The sequence below is a fragment of the Pelobates fuscus genome, chromosome 6, assembly GCF_036172605.1.
Source record: "Pelobates fuscus isolate aPelFus1 chromosome 6, aPelFus1.pri, whole genome shotgun sequence".
In the NCBI taxonomy this organism is placed as follows: Eukaryota; Metazoa; Chordata; class Amphibia; order Anura; family Pelobatidae; genus Pelobates; species Pelobates fuscus.
Window position 1 is genome coordinate 221,916,633 of NC_086322.1, and position 17,624 is coordinate 221,934,256.

Consider the following 17,624-nt stretch of genomic DNA (forward strand, 5'->3'; position numbering starts at 1 on the left):
AAAAATATGTTTTATGTACTTTAAATGTATTTAACGTGTTGATATAAATATTATAAGTTTTATTCGGATTGCTTCAAGAACACTGAAATTGAGAAGCCATACCTTGGCCTATAGAGTATTACAGACTTTCATTGTATAGGAATGGAGACCACATCTGGTTCACTTTAAGAGTGATGTTGAAGGGCTTGTTTATAGTAACCTTTGACCTAGCCTTGAAAGCCTGAATTCCTTTGAAGACTCACATTTCTACAGGCAATTATTCATTACATCATGTATATAGAAGTTCTTTGTCTCACATATCTTGCCGCCAAATATAACGTATGACTTTAATCATAGATTTCAAATGATGCTAAGTAACTCCCCTTTTTCTAAGATAGCCACTTATTTTAAAGTAAGGCAATCTTATGTATACTCCCCTCTGTAACTGAATTTTAAACCCATAAAACTAATTGTAGTTTAGAATTCGTGGCCAATACCTTTAACATCAAAAATGGATAACATCTAGAAAATTGCTCTGTATTGGACAAAGATTGTTAAAGACATTTGTTATTACCAGATGGATTGTTATGTTTGAATAAACATAAGTTAAACTGCAAGATACTTGATTCGATTGTTACGAAAACTGATATGTGACAAACAAAGATTTCACGGAATGCCAATTTCCTACAGCATACATATGAATAATCAATTGCAATGAAGACTGCATCGGAGACACAAGGTGTAACCACCCTTTCCCAAGAATTTGGGAATTCTGGACCTGCTTGGGTCCAACACTAAAAGGTTTCTTCAAAGGAGTTCGCCTCAGCATTATCTCTAATAGGAGAACAGATCAAAGAGAGAGGGGAAAAGGCAAAAGAGAGAGGGAAAAGGGAGAAGAGAGAATAAATAAATACATAAATAATTAATTAAGAGGTTAGTTTACACTTTGTTTCACTCTATCCTGTATTATCTAAAAACTTTGGCTCCTTTTAGGAAAATTACTCATTCACTGTTTGTTAAATATTTATATATCCAAGTAGTAAACAGAACATAAACCTGTGCAACATTTAGATAAAACCAGAATGCTTGTTTACGAAAACCTGCAATAATAAGCGAAAAACTACAAGAACATGCTATTTATACTCTGTTATACTATGCTAACAACAAAAACAAAATACGTCATTTGGAACAATTTTTGTTATGAATGTGTGTGGGCCTAGGAATTTTCAAAACACTATGAAATAAAATAGATAGATAGATACAGTGCCTTGCAAAAGTATCATCCCCCCCGCCCCCCCCCCCCCCCTTGCCTCGCAACCTGGAATTAACATGTATTGTTTGAGGATTTGCATCATTTAATTTACAGAACATGCCCACAACTTTGAAGATTTTTAAAAAAAATTTTATTAAGAAGTAAACAACAACTAGGACAAAATAACAGAAAAGGTAAATGTACATAACTATTCACCCTCCTAAAGTCAATACTTTGTAGAGCCACCTTTTGCGACAATAACAGCTCCAAGTCACTTTAGATAAGTCTCTATGAGCTTGCCACATTTAACCACTGGGATTTTTGCCCATTCCTCCTTGCAAAACTGCGCTAGCTCCTTCAAGTTGGATGGTTTGTGCTTGTGAACAGCAATCTTTAAGTCTGACCACAGATTTCTATTGGACTGAGGTCTGGGCTTTGACTAGGCCATTCCAACACATTTACATGTTTCCCCTTAAACCAATCAAGTGTTGCTTTAGAAGTGTGTTTGGGGTCATTGTCCTGCTGGAAGGTGAACCCCGTCCTAGCCTCAAATCATGCACAAAGTGGTACAGGTTTTGCTCAAGAATATCCCTGTATTTAGCACCATCCATCTTTCCCTCAACTCTGACCAGTTTTCCAGTCCCAGCTGCTGAAAAACATCCCCACAGCATGATGCTGCCACCCCCATGTTTCACTTTGGGGATGGTGTTCTTTGGGTGATGTGATGTGTTGGGTTTGCGCCAGATATAGCCTTTTTATTTAATAGCCAAAAAGTTCAATTTTAGTCTGATCAGACCAGAGCACCTTCCTCCATACATTTTGGGAGTCTACCACATGCCTTTTCGCAAACTCAACACCTGCCATTTAGTTTTTTGCTGAAAGTAATGGCTTTCTTCTGGCGACTCTGCCATAAAGACCAACTCTATGGAGCATACGGCTTTTTGGCGTCCTATGTACAGATACTCGAGTCTCTGCTATGGAACTCTGCAGCTCCTCCAGGATTACCTCAGGTCTCTGTGCTGCCTCTCTGATTAAAACCCTCCTTGCCCGGTCCGTGAGTTTTGGTGGGCGGTCGTCTCTTGGCAGGTTTGCTGTTGTGCCATGTTCTTTCCATTTGGTTGTGATAGATTTGATGGTGCTCCTGGGGATCATCAAAGATTTGGATATTTTTTTATAACCTAACCCGGACTTGTACTTCTCAACAACATTGTCCCTTACTTGTTTGGAGAGTTCCTTGGTCTTCATGGCAGTGTTTGGTTAGTGGTGCCTATTGGTTTGTGGGGCCTTTCAAAAAAGGTGTGTATATGTAATGACAGATCATGTGACACTTAGATTGCACACAGGTGGACATCATTTCACTAATTATGTGACTTCTGAAGGTAATTGGTTGCACCAGAGCTTTTTATGGGCTTCATAACAAAGGGGGCGAATACATACGCACATGGCATTTTTCTGTTTTCTATTTCTAAAAAATAGTTTTAGGTATATATTTTTCTCATTTCACTTCACCAACTTATACTATTGTGTTCTGATCTATCACATAAAATTCAGATCAATAAAACATTGAACTTAGGGCTGTAATGTAACAAAATAGATAAAAAGCCAACGGGGTCAATATTTTTGCAAGGCAATGTAGATAGTTCTATATCCATAAATGTATATGTATCTTCAGTCAGGTGTAATTTAATATCAGTATTTTGCAATATATAATGCCGTTTGCAGTGATTGCTGGGGTGCATGTTGCAGATGGTGTCAGTACAACCACAACAATAAAAATAACAATACAAAAAATAAAATAAATAAGTAGGTTAATTTAAGGAAAAAAGGGCTATCTGTAATTAGACCATTACTGTAATGGATTTTGTTTCATGGCTACTGACATTACACAGATGTAGAATGTCAGCTTAATTGTAGGTATAAGTGTTAATGCGATCATTATCAAATCTCAAATTATCAAAACAAGCACTTTAAAAATGCACATTATTATTCTGGACAGATAGCTATTACAACTATTTCTCATTTAAAAAACGTCAGCCAGTTTACAAAGGAAAGTGTATGAGGCTGTAATGTATTTGCATAGATAGGTGATGTGCAGAAAAAATAAATGGAAATATAAATGTAGATGAAAAAGCAAAATAGAAAGTTCAACATCACCTATTGTTTAGTAAATTATGATTTCATGTTTTTATGATTTAGGTCTGTTGTGTTCAAACTGTATACATACATATATATACACGTGTGTACATATATGTAAAGGCGGAGCCTGGAGTTGTGGGAGGGGCCAGTGCTGATATAAATACTCACCCTCTGGGGGGCGGAGCCGAACTGGCTAAGAGACTAGTCGCACGCTGCATGAGCTCCCGCAGCGAGGGCCTAAAAACACCGACTAACGAGAATTTGAAGGCAGGTGGCCACCCACGGCAAGTCTCATTGAATGGAGAAAGCAGCTGTGGATATGCCAATGCCACCCAGGGCACCAAACTTGACAAGGAACCGCAGCAGAAACTTGAGGCCTAGCGGCGGCACTGGAGAAGGACAGCCCACCACAAAGGCACGACGACCTCCCACCACAAAGCGGAGAAGGGGGCTGCCAAGATGGCAGATCATCTCGACACGAAAGTGTCGTACAAGCAACGCACGCACCATACTATCACAGAAGCCGATGACCGCACCAAAGACTCCGTTGCAATCATCTTCGACTGCTTCTGGGCCAAACTAGAGGCTCTCATGGCGCCTGAAGCACCACGTCAAAGAATCCCCGCGGGGGTCAGAGATGGAAGCGGACGGAGGTCTGGGGATACCCGCCAGGGCAACTCCAAGTCCCAAGCCCCGAATTGTCAAGTTCAGAGCACCCCCAGACAGAGAGCAAATGGGGGCATACCCCAGGAGGTGCCGGCCACACTGGTGGAGAACAGCACACCGACATCGCAAGCGACCGACTAAAGCTCCACACACCACCCCGAAAGGGGCGACCCTGGGCCGTTCAAGTTCCCAGGCTCGAGGCCTACGAGCACCAACCCTCTCACGGCTTCGGGGCAAGGGAGGATTCCCACCCCCAGGACGCCGAAACTCTACCCAGCCAAAACAGACCTTAGGCGTGAGACCCAAATCCAGCAAGTGCCCGACACTCAAAGGATGCCGAACACGCAACAGCGGCACTGGAGGAGTCCCTGCAGCATCCATGATCCGCGACGCCAAGGCCCCATGGGAATTATCGGTATGTGCCTTGCCAGTGCCGACTGCAGGTGTAGGCTGACTTTCGTTAATTCTCACAGCCGCCTGGACTGCTGTCACGCCACCACAACTATGCAGTCATAGAGGACTACGTCCCGCAATATTTTCAAGCCTGACCTCCCTGAGGCAGACAAATGATGTTAATGTTATCATATGTTTTTTACTATGCAAAATAGCCTGAATATTAATCGCATGCCATATACTTTCCTGTTAAACTATGTCGTCCACCTAATGCGACCTTAAATGTTTAAACATAATAACTGACCTCTCATGGTTGCTAAGATTAGGAGACTCTAGATCAAAAATATGCCATGATTAGGCCCTGTAACTCACTGCATAGGACCTACTTAACGTTCAGACTAATGACTAGCAAAACCATGCTTATACGCAGAGCGCCTAGACTCAGCAAACCTTATTAAACAACAACTATATAGTCACCTTAGCAGCAAAGTTTATCTTGTTTAACCACAAATCTGGCTAGTTGTTTATTATGTTAACTAGAATAATAGATGAACATAGCCTGTGACCTCTCAGACGCACCCAACCCATAAATCAATATGTGTCACTACTCGTAGACTACATCACGCAACATTCTATAACACATACCTTAACAACTAGTAGATTGTACCTAGCCTGTGGAAATCTTACTAAACCTAACCTTAAGCGTTTGACTAATCATCTACTAACAAACAAAAAAAAATGTGCAGATTTAACAATGCTACTTCACTGTATCATCCTGTACCAAATATTGCCTGTTTATGCTGTTGTGGCATACCTGAGCAGCTTGTATTTTTCGCTGACAAAGCATTACAAAAGTAATTCTAAATAATCAACTCCTACTTATATAAACTCCACATTTTCCAGCACTAACATTTACCCAGTAGGAAAACATTGTATTGGAATATACAAGATTACAAAGTATATTATGTGCTCTTTTTATTATTAAGAATTGGCATCCCTGTTCCGTTTGTATTGTATGTACTTCCCTTATACCTTTCAAAAATAAATAATTTTTAAAAATTACAGCTTGGCTAAACAGAAGGCACAGAGGGGAAGGTAGAAATGAGATGTAGGGAGAGACTGTTTTGTGATCACCAGAAAGATTATACGCAAACCACAAGTGCACATTGTACTTAATGCATGTGTATAATGCTCACATATACATACAGTATTATATTCTGGTGGCATATTTTGGGAATCTTTATGCTTGAAAATACCCAAAACCACATTTACTTAAAGTACCGTTATGTGGGTATTATGCAACATGCAGAACATTATTTTACTTTGTGGTGGCATTTTTGGGCAATTTCATTCCAGAAAACCCTGCAAGGGTCCTTGCAAATATCCATAACTCATTTTTACTTTTATTTTACTGTATTCACTATAAGCTAAAAGTTTTTTGTTCTGCTAATATCCACCAATGTTTATGTAAAGTATGATCAAATAAAAAATAAAACATTTAATCTACATAATTTAAATATCAGTACTAATTGTACTTATATATTTAATACATAGATAACATACAAATATATTTGATAAATATAGATTTTTTTTTTTTTGCAGCTCCAAATCAAGCTTCTAGGTCTAAAAATGTAAATTATTTTTCAGGGTTATTCGCTAATGTGTACATTGTGGTTGACTGAAATTGCCCATTTTGGCCTCAAAAATAAAAGTAATTTTCGGGGTTATTCACTAAAGTGTGAATTGTTGGTAAATTAAAATGCATATTCAAGGCCTATTGTCAAATATTGGGTTAAACTAGTTGACCTGTTAACAGATGACTTTTTCTTAAGTGGCCATTTTGCCTAAAATTTGAATTTCACATTAAATTCACCTCAATCCATACTTTAGTGGAAAATTATATATTTCTGAGAACAGGTTGATATAATTGTTGGAGATACTTATTAGTCATTTATAGAGATAGGGAAGATTAGAGTCAAAATAATTGCAAATATACTCCAGGGGGCAATCAAAACCGCGAAAACGGGGCGAGCACCGGGCCCGGATGGACTGGTACTGGATTATTACAAGAAATTCGGCACTATCATAATCCAAAAACTCACCAAAGCCCTTAACACATTGACTACTGGCGGACGGTTCCACCAGAAATCATTATCTGCAACGATTACAATCCTCCCCAAACCAGGGAAAGATCCGTAGTTTTGTGGAAGCAAAGATATTGTTGCTTAATGTCGATGTCAAATTACTCATGGTTCGGCTTAGCACGAAGCTCCCGGGTCTAGTCCACCCGGTTCAAACGGGGTTCATCCCGGGTGGAGAGGCATGGGATAGTACTCTGCGGGTGCTCTCTATCCAACATCTCGCATGCAGGGAGGGAATGCCCTTGCTTCTCCTCTCCACTGATACTGAGAAGACTTTTGACCAGGTGGACAGGTCTTTCCTTATGGCCACGCTGTACAGCTTCGGTTTTGGAACCAAATGGAATGGCTGGATAATGCCTTATATGGCTCACCGAACGCGATTCACAATCGAACACGGCAGGGTTGCCCACTCTCCCCGCTCTTGTTTGCGCTGTCCATGGAACCCTTACTGGAGGCGGTGAGACAGACCAGACACATTGAGGGCTTCCACTAGAATAGTATGACCCACAAAGTGGCGGCATATTTAGACGACCTGAAGTTTTTCATCACTAACCCGCAATCGACTATTCCGCACCTGCTCGAATAGCTAGACTCTTATGGAGCGAAGTTGGGATTCAAGCTCAACCTCTTTAAATATGAGGTGCTTGGCATCTCACTGTCTACCACAATGGCCGTGGACCTCCGTTCTCGACTACCCTTCCACTGGTGCCACGACCAGATGAAATATCTGGGGATTTGGTAGAAACCAGATAAGCTAATGAAACTTACAAAAAGAATCAAAAGCTAAAAGATGGGATAGCACACACAATAGAGAATATAAGGTCACAAGATACAACCTGTAGCATGTAACGTAATCTCAGGTGAATCTAAATGACAATAAAAATATACATGGTGAAGTATGAAAAAAACTGGAGAAATGCATCCAGGAGGTAGAGAACTTACAAGAGGTATATGATGGTCTGCGTATATCACCCCTATGGGGGTCTCCTTATGTAGATAGGCAAAATCTTCACAAAATTGAAATCCTCAAAAGGATAAAGAGAAAAGGATACATAGAGTAATATTGTTAAAAGAAATACAAATTTATTGCACAGATTGCACTTACATCAAAGTCACAATCAGCAGGCATATCTCCACTACTGGGTGGAACAGGAAGTAAATTACGTCTTTTGCAGTAGAAGGAGAAATCTGACTGATGATAAAATAAATATGGAAAAATATATATCAATAAAAAAACAAATAAGAATAAAAGTCCATGTGGTTACTTCATCTGGGGATTTGGATCACGGCTGATCCCCTGAACCTCTATGAGAGGAACTTTACGCCCTTATTGCTCAGAGTACAAGATCTTATGAAGTGGCATTACCCTCATATCGTGGCTCGGATGGACTGTTGTTCCAGGCACCAGAAAAAAGGGGGATGTAAGAAGAGACTGTTTGTTTTTTTATTTTGATAGTGTACCTGTGCGTGAATATAGTTCTACGCTCTTTTCTGTCTATGCAACTGCACCCTCTACAACACATTTCTTTGTGTCTTCAGTGCACTCAATAAACAAAAAACAAATATTTCTGCCCTATCACAAACAAATATTTATTCTAATATCCTGCAGGTTTTCAGCTTTAACATTAAAGTATATGACACACATGATAGCAGTATGTCCCATAGCATGTTTCTCTTGCTTGATCCTCCCATTACCTGATTACTTGCTGCATGTATCTTTAACCATCCTGGCATTGTTGTATGAAATCTAAGGAAGTTATAGTAGTCGCAGCCTTTGAATCATGCACGACACTTTCAACTAGTGTACTCCCTGTAGAGTGGCAGAGCCTCATATTGTGGGTGCACTTCTCCTTTCCTCTTGCCCGACCACTTGCCCGCTTGATCCTGTCTTGTCTCACCTAATCAGATCTCTCTCCCCTTGTCTTGTGGCTTCCTTAACACATATCTTAAACTGTTCTCTTTCTTCTGACGTCTTCCCTGCTGCCCTTAAACATGCTACTGTAGTACCCATCTTAAAAAAGTCATCTCTTGACCCATCCATTCTAACTATCGTCCCATATCTAGCTTCTAGAAAGACTTGTCTTTACCCATTTGGCTTGCTTCCTCGATTCCAACTCTTTCCTCGACCCTCTTCAGCTGGGCTTCTGCCCCCTCCGTTCTACTCAGACTTCTCTGATTAAAGTTACTGATGACCTTATCATGGCTAAATCCAAAGGCCACTACCCCATACTAATTCTTATTGACCTTAATGCTGCCTTTGACACTGTTGATCATCCACTACATCTTCAAACTCTTCAATCACTCGGTCTCTGTGACTCTGTCCTCTCATGGTTTTCCTCCTATCTCTCCCAATTCTCGTTCAGTGTCTCCTTTTCTAATGATACCTCCTCTCTTTGTCCTGTCTTGGTTGGAGTTTCCTAAGGCTCTTTTCTTGGTCCCCATTTATTTTCTCTGTATACTGCCTCTCTTGGAAAAATGATTACCTCATTTGGATACCGCTACCAGGTGTATGCCTGTATGCCGATGACACCAGATATATCTCTCCTCCCCGAATCTCTTCCCCGCCATCCTGTAATGTGTCCCACTTTCCTTTCTTCCATCTTTGATTGAATGTCCTCCTGCTTTCTGAACCTCAATCTCTTAACAACTTAGCTTCTTGTCTTTCCTCCTCACAATACTGATCCTCCTCTTATGCTCTCCCTTCAAGTTGATGGTACCCACATCAGCCCATCCTTGTAAGCACTGTCTTGGTGTTATATTTGATTCTGGCCTCACCTCCAGTCTGCTTCCAAATCCTGTCTGCCCCTTTCTTCAGCAAAATGCTGCTAATGAACTTGCTCATGCTCTAGTAATCTTATGCATTGATTATTCTCTCCTAATTAGTCTTCCCCGATGCTGTACTGTCCTGATACAGTCTGTAAAAAATGCTGCCGCCAGACTGATTTTCCTCTCAAGTCGCTCCGCTCAAACCTCACCCATCTGTCAGTCCTTACATTGGCATCCTGTATCCTATAGGAGACAATTTAAAATACTAACCCTTACCTATTAAGCACTGAACAACTCTAGCCCCTGTTATATTTTTTTCACTGATTCATAGGTATGACCCTTCTCAGTCACTCCACTCTGTTCATGACCTTCTCCTGTCCGCTGCTTGGACCCATGCTGCTAACTTGCGCTTGCAGGACTTCTCGTGCATGGCTCCTTTACTTTGTAACAGACTGCCTACCCCCATCAGACTCTAGTTTTCAATCATTTAAGAAGTCCCTCAAAACCCATCTCTTCAGGAAAGCTTATGGCCTACCAGAGTAACTTATCTCACATACCTGTCTCATGATCTCTCCTAAAGGGCAGCACTCCACTCTCTCCTCCAGTTCTGCTTCACTCCCACCTTGTTTGATTGCTATCCCCTGTCCTAATGTGTTTTATACTCCACCACCGCATTGTGAGCCTTCATCAAGGGTGAATACCACTTCAGTCAGACATCATTTAAATAGAGGTATTCCATTGGCAAAGGCCTGTAAACCCACACAAACTAATTGCAGCTTAGACATGTACCAGCCCTGCACAGGGCCAAATACCCACAATTTTCTAATAGGAATTTGTGGGCCTGAAAATTGCAGGGATAACGCTTGCAGGACCTAGGTTCCAAACCCTTGTCTTACAACTTCTGCTGAAGCATTCTTATTATTCATTCTTATTATTCCTCATTGATAACTGCCATTTTAAGTAATATTTAGTTTGGAGTTTTGAGCGAAGAACAGTCTGTTTTGCCAGGCTTGTTTAATGTTAACATTGTGATGTGCTGTTTGATCTCTACAGCTGGAATAATTCGAGGATGGGCCTAAATTGTATTAAAGGAAAACTCCTCTCCCTCCCACCCTCCAATCCCCAGTTGCTGAAGGGGTGAAAACCCCTTCAGTTACTTACCTGAGGCTGCTCCTCCTACTGTCTCCGTTGGCCGGTGGACGAGACTGATCCCACCCATCGGCCGAGAAGACCCAATGCGCATGCGCGGCAATGCGGCGCATGCGCATTAGCGCTCCCCATAGGAAAACATTGAAAAAGATTTTCAATGCTTTCCTATGAGGAAATGAGCGATGCTGGAGGTCCTCAGACAACGTGAGGACGTCCAGCGACGCTCTAGCACAGATAATCTGTGCTATGAGTCAGGAAGTGACCTCTAGTGGCTGTCTAGTAGACAGCCACTAGAGGTGGAGTTAACCCTGCAGGGTAATTATTGCAGTTTATAAAAAACTGCAATAATTACACTTGCAGGGTTAAGAGTAGTGGGAGTTGGGGGGGGGCGGGCCTGATGGCCGACCAAGATGGACGCATGATACCGGAGCTCCTCATGCAAAGCTTCCAAATAGCCTAATCCTGGACTCAAACACTTAACTTTTGGCATAAACCTGCACATTAATGCCGAGGAGCACCCTAACGAACAAGAAATCCATTTTGCTGGCTTTCTTGGCGGGCATAACTTCAGCGGCCTGCCGACATACTCGAGGCGGGGGAGGCGGCCGATCCTCTGCCCGAGACTGAAGAGCCCCTGCTGTTGAGCTCTGTTCCCGCCCCTCTGGACCGGTGGGGGTTATCCCGGTCCCCACTGGCACATTCTTGTGGACCCCTATAGATCGCCTTAACACCCAAGCGATACACAAGGCTGTAACCTACTACCCAAGATGGCCGTTGTACCGCAGACTACACAGCCCTTCCCACAAGCAATTACCTATGCTGACGCGCTCCTGCAGGCCTTCGACAGATTGTGCACCCAGTTCTGGGCAAAGCTGAGTACATGCACGCTCACCACTCTACCTACTAGCCCAGGCGAACTCCCCCTGCTCGGGTCCGCGGACCAGCACCACGAGGCGGGTCCATGCAAACGTGGCCAGCATGGGACATCACAAAGCAGGAGACCCAAGCACCGGATGCAGGGGGCTCACAGCCGTCGCGTCCTGAAGGCGAGGAGAGGAAGACAGGGGCCGCAGCGGTGGCCGCTCACCTTTCCCCGCCAACGTGTCACGGCAAGCCGCCCTGGAAGAGGCAAGCATTACCTGCATGGCGGGAAACCTGCCGCAACACTGGAGAGCTGGAAGCTTGTTCCTGCAGCTGCCCGGCTCAGTACCACAACATGCCGTCCACAACATAATGGACAATCACACACTATCAATTGCCTTCAATCTGCGGGTATTGGCTGAGCAGACCCAAGTAAACCTGTCGGAGATAGACTGTTTTGTAGGCCAGTAGCTTATGATCCTTGTCCTGTCTCCCCTATGAAGCTAACGTCATAGAACACTCGCTTTAAATTGCTTACATCGCTTTAAAATTCTTATGTCGCTTCTTGGAAGGGGTCAGCACTGTACATTAGCAAGCCATACATGCTTGGGTTGCAGGTTATCAACACTTACTCTATTAGGGGACCCTAATGGACTGTCTATACTGATTAAGTTACCCAACCAGTGGTATTATCTCCTGTAGTTAAGTAACTACAGTTCTATGTTAAAGCCTTAGTATTCTCTTTCAGTTGGTAAAAAAAAAAGCATTGTATAACTTGATTATATTTCCATTCTACGTTTCAATCCACATGTTTAAGCCTGGCTAAATCAAAAAATTGTGCTTGTTATTCATGTGCCCCGCATGTTACACGTGGGAAAAGCCAGAGGACTGCTTTCGGGGCACCTCTTGCCAGCCTGTATTATATACTTGCACTACAAAAATAAAGGAGTAGTGGGAGTTGGCACCCAGACCACTCCAATGGGCAGAAGTGGTCTGGGTGCCTGGAATGTCCCTTTAATAAGCAATGTTTGTATAGTGAGCATATGGGTTGACCATGTGAAACTACAGCATTGTGGCACAAATATCATTAGGGTTCCTTATCAAAGTGGGAATTGTTGAAAATTCCAATATAATTCCAAATTTAAGACCAAAGTAGTTAAACTGGAAAAATTCTTCCTATCAATAACATTTCTAGTTTGTCTACTTTGGCCTTAAATTTGAAATTCACTTTAAATTCCCAACAATTCTCACTATGGTAAATAACCCTGCATGTGATTCAATTCCAGCAAGTACCATTGGATGCAGTCATCCCTCCAAAGAATTTAAGAATTTCATAAGGATAAAATCTTTTATTGAAATTCCAACACAGTAAAAATAAATCCTAAGAGAAGGCAGGGATTATTTTGTCTTATGTACTTTTCACCCTGCAAAAGGCATGTGTTTCTGACAGATAAAGAACCAAAATCTGAAGAAAGAAGATGGCGGTGCCCGCGAGGGTAAGTATATCTCACCTCCGCTTCATCTCAGGGGCCACTTCACACCAAGCAGCAATGGCACAATTTGAATTTTTGTAAAACATGAAAATATGCCTAAAGGTGATGTAGACCTATCTCATTACCTGACAGGAGTCTGACTTACATGACTTAATTAAACAGTGTGTGCTAACGGGGTACACTTACTTGGCCAGCTGCATGGGGAAGCACAGCTGAAATAGGGTGTCACTGCCATGTATGTCATTCTCTATTTATATTGATGTTAAAATGTTTACGTGGGGGAATATGCATATATTTTCATCAATTGTTTTGGTTATTCCACTATGGCTTCCTATGCTCTGCCTGTGTGCTGAGTGCCTCAGTGAAATAAATAAAATGGAAAAAAAAAACATAAAAAAATATATAAATATATATATGTATATATATGTAATAACCCCCCCCCAGGACCTCCGAGTTATTCCTAATTACTTACCCGATCGCCAACGTTCCCCCGCTGGCGATCGGTGTTCGCCAACATCCCCCCTCGGCATATTAGGACCCCATGGGCCATGTGATCACTCTTAAAGAGCGGTCACATGGCCGCAGTAAGCATCCATAGTGTTGCCTGGAAGAGGACTGCCTGAACTGACAGGCAGTCCCCCTGCTGGTGAAAAAAGTTAAAAAAAGTTTTAAAATAAAAAAACATTACGTTAATACACACACACACATATATATATATATATATATATATATATATAAAAAATGTCATACAAAGTGTATACCCAGCTGGACACGACCTTGTGGAATCCCCCCTCCCCCCCCACGGACCAGCGGGGGTCATCCGGGTCCTCATCGACCCAGAGCACACGGCTACACCGCATCTTGTCACCTGCCCGGGTGCCGATGGAAACGGCACCTGGACGAACAAAATGGCGTCCGCATCTTGGTCAACTGGGCCAGCGCCTCCTCATCAAGGATGCAACTATGTGGAAGAAGCGTACAAATGCCTGGACATGATATTTGCCAACTTCTGGGCCAAACTGTACCAGCGTCTGGCACAACTGTCATCCCCAGCAACGCGTGAGGTAAAGGAGCGGGGAACAGGACAGCGACAAATCAATCAAGCACAACCGTCATCCCCAGCAACGCATGAAGTAAAGGAGCGGGGAACGCGACAAATCAAGAGCACACCTCACTAAATCCCACGAAGCTCGGACACCTCACATAGCGAGCTAATTATTAACCTATGTCACATTCACAATACTCGATTAATCTTGCAAGCTACACTCATATAGTCAGCCGGAATAGCCTGATATGTTTATTACTTGATATGTTGTCGCACCACTGACTATCATCTTGTTTTCTCTTGATAACCCTTATACAAAAATGTGCACCGATTTACTATGCCACAACTGTTATACTGTTATGTCTATTTCATTACATGTTACTGCTGTTGTGGCACGACATGGATGCTTGTTACATTAACCCATGCACGAAAAATAAAAAATTTATATTAAAATAAAAATACAGAGTAAGTAAAATTACACATGTATATAAATATAATATATATATATATATATATATATATATATAAATATTAAAAATAAATTAAAAATAAATAAAAAATGTAAAATATATATATATATGTCATTTTATTCTAACAATATTTTGATATATTTATATCAAAATACACTTAGAATAAAAAATAAATGTTTTTATATATATATATATATATATATATAAATAAATGTTTTTATATATATATATATATATAAAAATAAATGTTTTTATATATATATATATATATATAATAAATGTTTATATATATATATATATATATATAAAATAAATGTTTTTTTATATATATATATATATATAAAATAAATGTTTTTATATATATATATATATATATATATATATATATTCCCGAAAGAGTGCACTCAAAGGACTTGTGTAAATTTTCAAATAAATGCTTTAATTCAGCAAATATGTACCAAGTGTACAGATCAAGTCGACGTTTCAGTCCAAACGGACTTTTATCAAGACAATCATCTGGTGTGCAAACAACATTTAAATATACAGCAGTGTGTCATGATTGGAGAGTGAAAAATGAGATCGAGGTTCTGTGACGTCATCAGTGACGTAAATAGATTCAAAAGCAGAGTGTGATACTATTAACCCCTGCAAGAGGAGATTTAAAAATGAGTGTTGCTCAGTGGATGAGCTTAAGTAATGAATCACCGTGGGGGTATATATAAGTACGTAATAGAACAAAAAAACAATATATACATATATACAGAACTATTTACAAGCCAAGGCCAGTACCCAGGAAGACAAAGGCAGGTATAGAGACCTGAGTCCGCTGAAGTCCTAACTAAAAGGAAAAAATATACTAATGAAAAATATACAGATATATGTGTGCATGCAGACCCCAAGTTCCTCTACCTCCCATACCGGAGGGCCAATAATTCACCAGAAAGCATGTTAAAAAGTTAGCACAGAAAGTATAGACAAGCTGTATAGAAAAAGATAATGTACATGAGATCATAACTGGAATAGAATATGGAGGAGAGAATTCTCTTACGTTAATTTGCACAAATTCATAATACGAAGAGTGCAGGCAGCATCAAATAGCGACACAAATAATGTAATCAAATCAGGTCAGAGTATACAATGTAACCAGAGCAACTATAACATTCACCGTCTCGGAATGAAACAGTATAGCGGATTTTTTTCATTGAGTCCATGCGGGGATAAAGTCCCCAATGTATAAATCCAATACGCTTCCCTTTTGAGAAGTTGAGTGTCCCGATTGCCCCCCCGAGGGGATAGGGGTACGTGATCAATGCCCATAAAGCGGAGTGATGGTAAAGAATGTCCTGCCTCTAGAAAGTGTCTGGCAACCGGAGTGGTGGCTGATCCACTCAGTATTGCTAATCGAATAGCTGATCGATGTCCTCTCATCCGTTCTCTAAGATCATTAGATGTCTTTCCGATGTAATTTAGACCGCATGGACATATGATCCGATACACCACATGAGTTGTGGTACACGTAATCCTATGACGAATTTTATATGTTTTCCCAGTTCTCGGATGTGGGAATATTTTCCCTGGAATCATGTTGTTACAGGCCATGCAGTTTAGACACCGTACACATCCTACATTTTTATTGGATATCTGTTTCTGTGTATGAGAAAATTGATCGACGACTTGAAACAGTATAAAAACGACCTGGTAAGGTTTAAAAGGGATAGGCTGGATAAAGTCCATTCAGACTACTCTGAACACCGGGTGTATAAGTGGCTATCTGGGGAAAATACTAGACCATACCAGAGGATATACAGACCCCGAATTAGAAAACCACTTGCTGCTACTGTGGATGTAACCTCGGGCGAATCAGTATCTGAATCTGATCTCAGCGACTCATCCAAACAACACCAATCTAACCGTAGTGACACCAATATTACTTTTTTAGAACCCGGTTTGGGTCTCACCAGAGAACCTACAAACAGAGAGACAGGGAGTACAGATCGCCCGTATCCCATAGATACACCACCAGGAGGGGCCAAAAAGGGAATAGCCACTGGAGTCAGAGGGCGACCCCCGAGAAAACAATAGATAATCCGATTATTAACTTGTCCCACAGGACATTAACTATGATAGAAACTAAGCTACTATCTAAAGGATTGTCCTTTATCCCTACTTCAGGAATTAATGAATTTGAATGGGAGATTGACCAGTTTAAGTTTACACGGAAACTTCGTTTAGCTGAATATTTTAAAGCTCAACCTGTTGACACTAACCCCAGTGATACATTACGACTTCGTAGTACATTTGATCCACCATCTACGAGTGCATCCTTGAAAGTGTTTTCACAGAATCTGAAGACGGATAGCACTGCGTTATTCAAACAAAAGAAAAAGGGAACCTCGAATATCTCCAGAATGGAAAGAATGGCCTTAGACAACTTAGCTAATGATATGTCTATTTCTGTACGTCCAGCAGACAAAGGGGGCGCCCTTGTGATCATGCAATATGATGACTATAGAGCTGAGATTCATCAACAACTATCAAATGAACAAGTATATCAAATTTCTGAAAGAGATCCTGTGTCCAACTTTAGTCGTATTATTTACAACACTTTACGAAGCGGATTAGAAGCAGGTTACCTGACCAGCATGGAATTTGAATACCTATGGGAAACGAACCCAAGATGCCCTATTATATACACATTACCTAAAGTTCATAAGAACCTCAGCAAACCACCTGGGCGCCCAATAGTTTCTGCTATAGGTGGTCTCCTAGAGCCTATTGGTAAATGGCTAGACCTGAAGTTTAAAGCCCCGGTATTGGCACTACCTACGTGTGTGAAAGACACTAAAGATGTAATTGAACACCTCAAAACTTTAAGTATACCTGAGGAGGGAATAACTTTAGCTACCCTTGATGTGGGCAGCCTTTATACGGTGATTCCGCACGGAGATGGCATACAAGCTATGAAGGAAGTCTTACAGCAGTACAGTGAAAAAATCACACCACCTATTCATTACTTGATGGAATTGTTGGAGTTATGCCTAACACTGAATTATTTCAGATTTGAATCTAAGTTCTATATTCAGCGTACCGGCACATCGATGGGGGCACCTATGGCCCCCATGTATGCTAACGCATACATGTACAAGTATGAAATGGAAAACATTTTGCAAAGATACGGCCAATATATCCAGAGATACTTTCGTTTCATCGACGATGTCTTGATTATATGGACAGGAGGGCAACCAAGATTACACCAGTATGTTGAAGATTTGA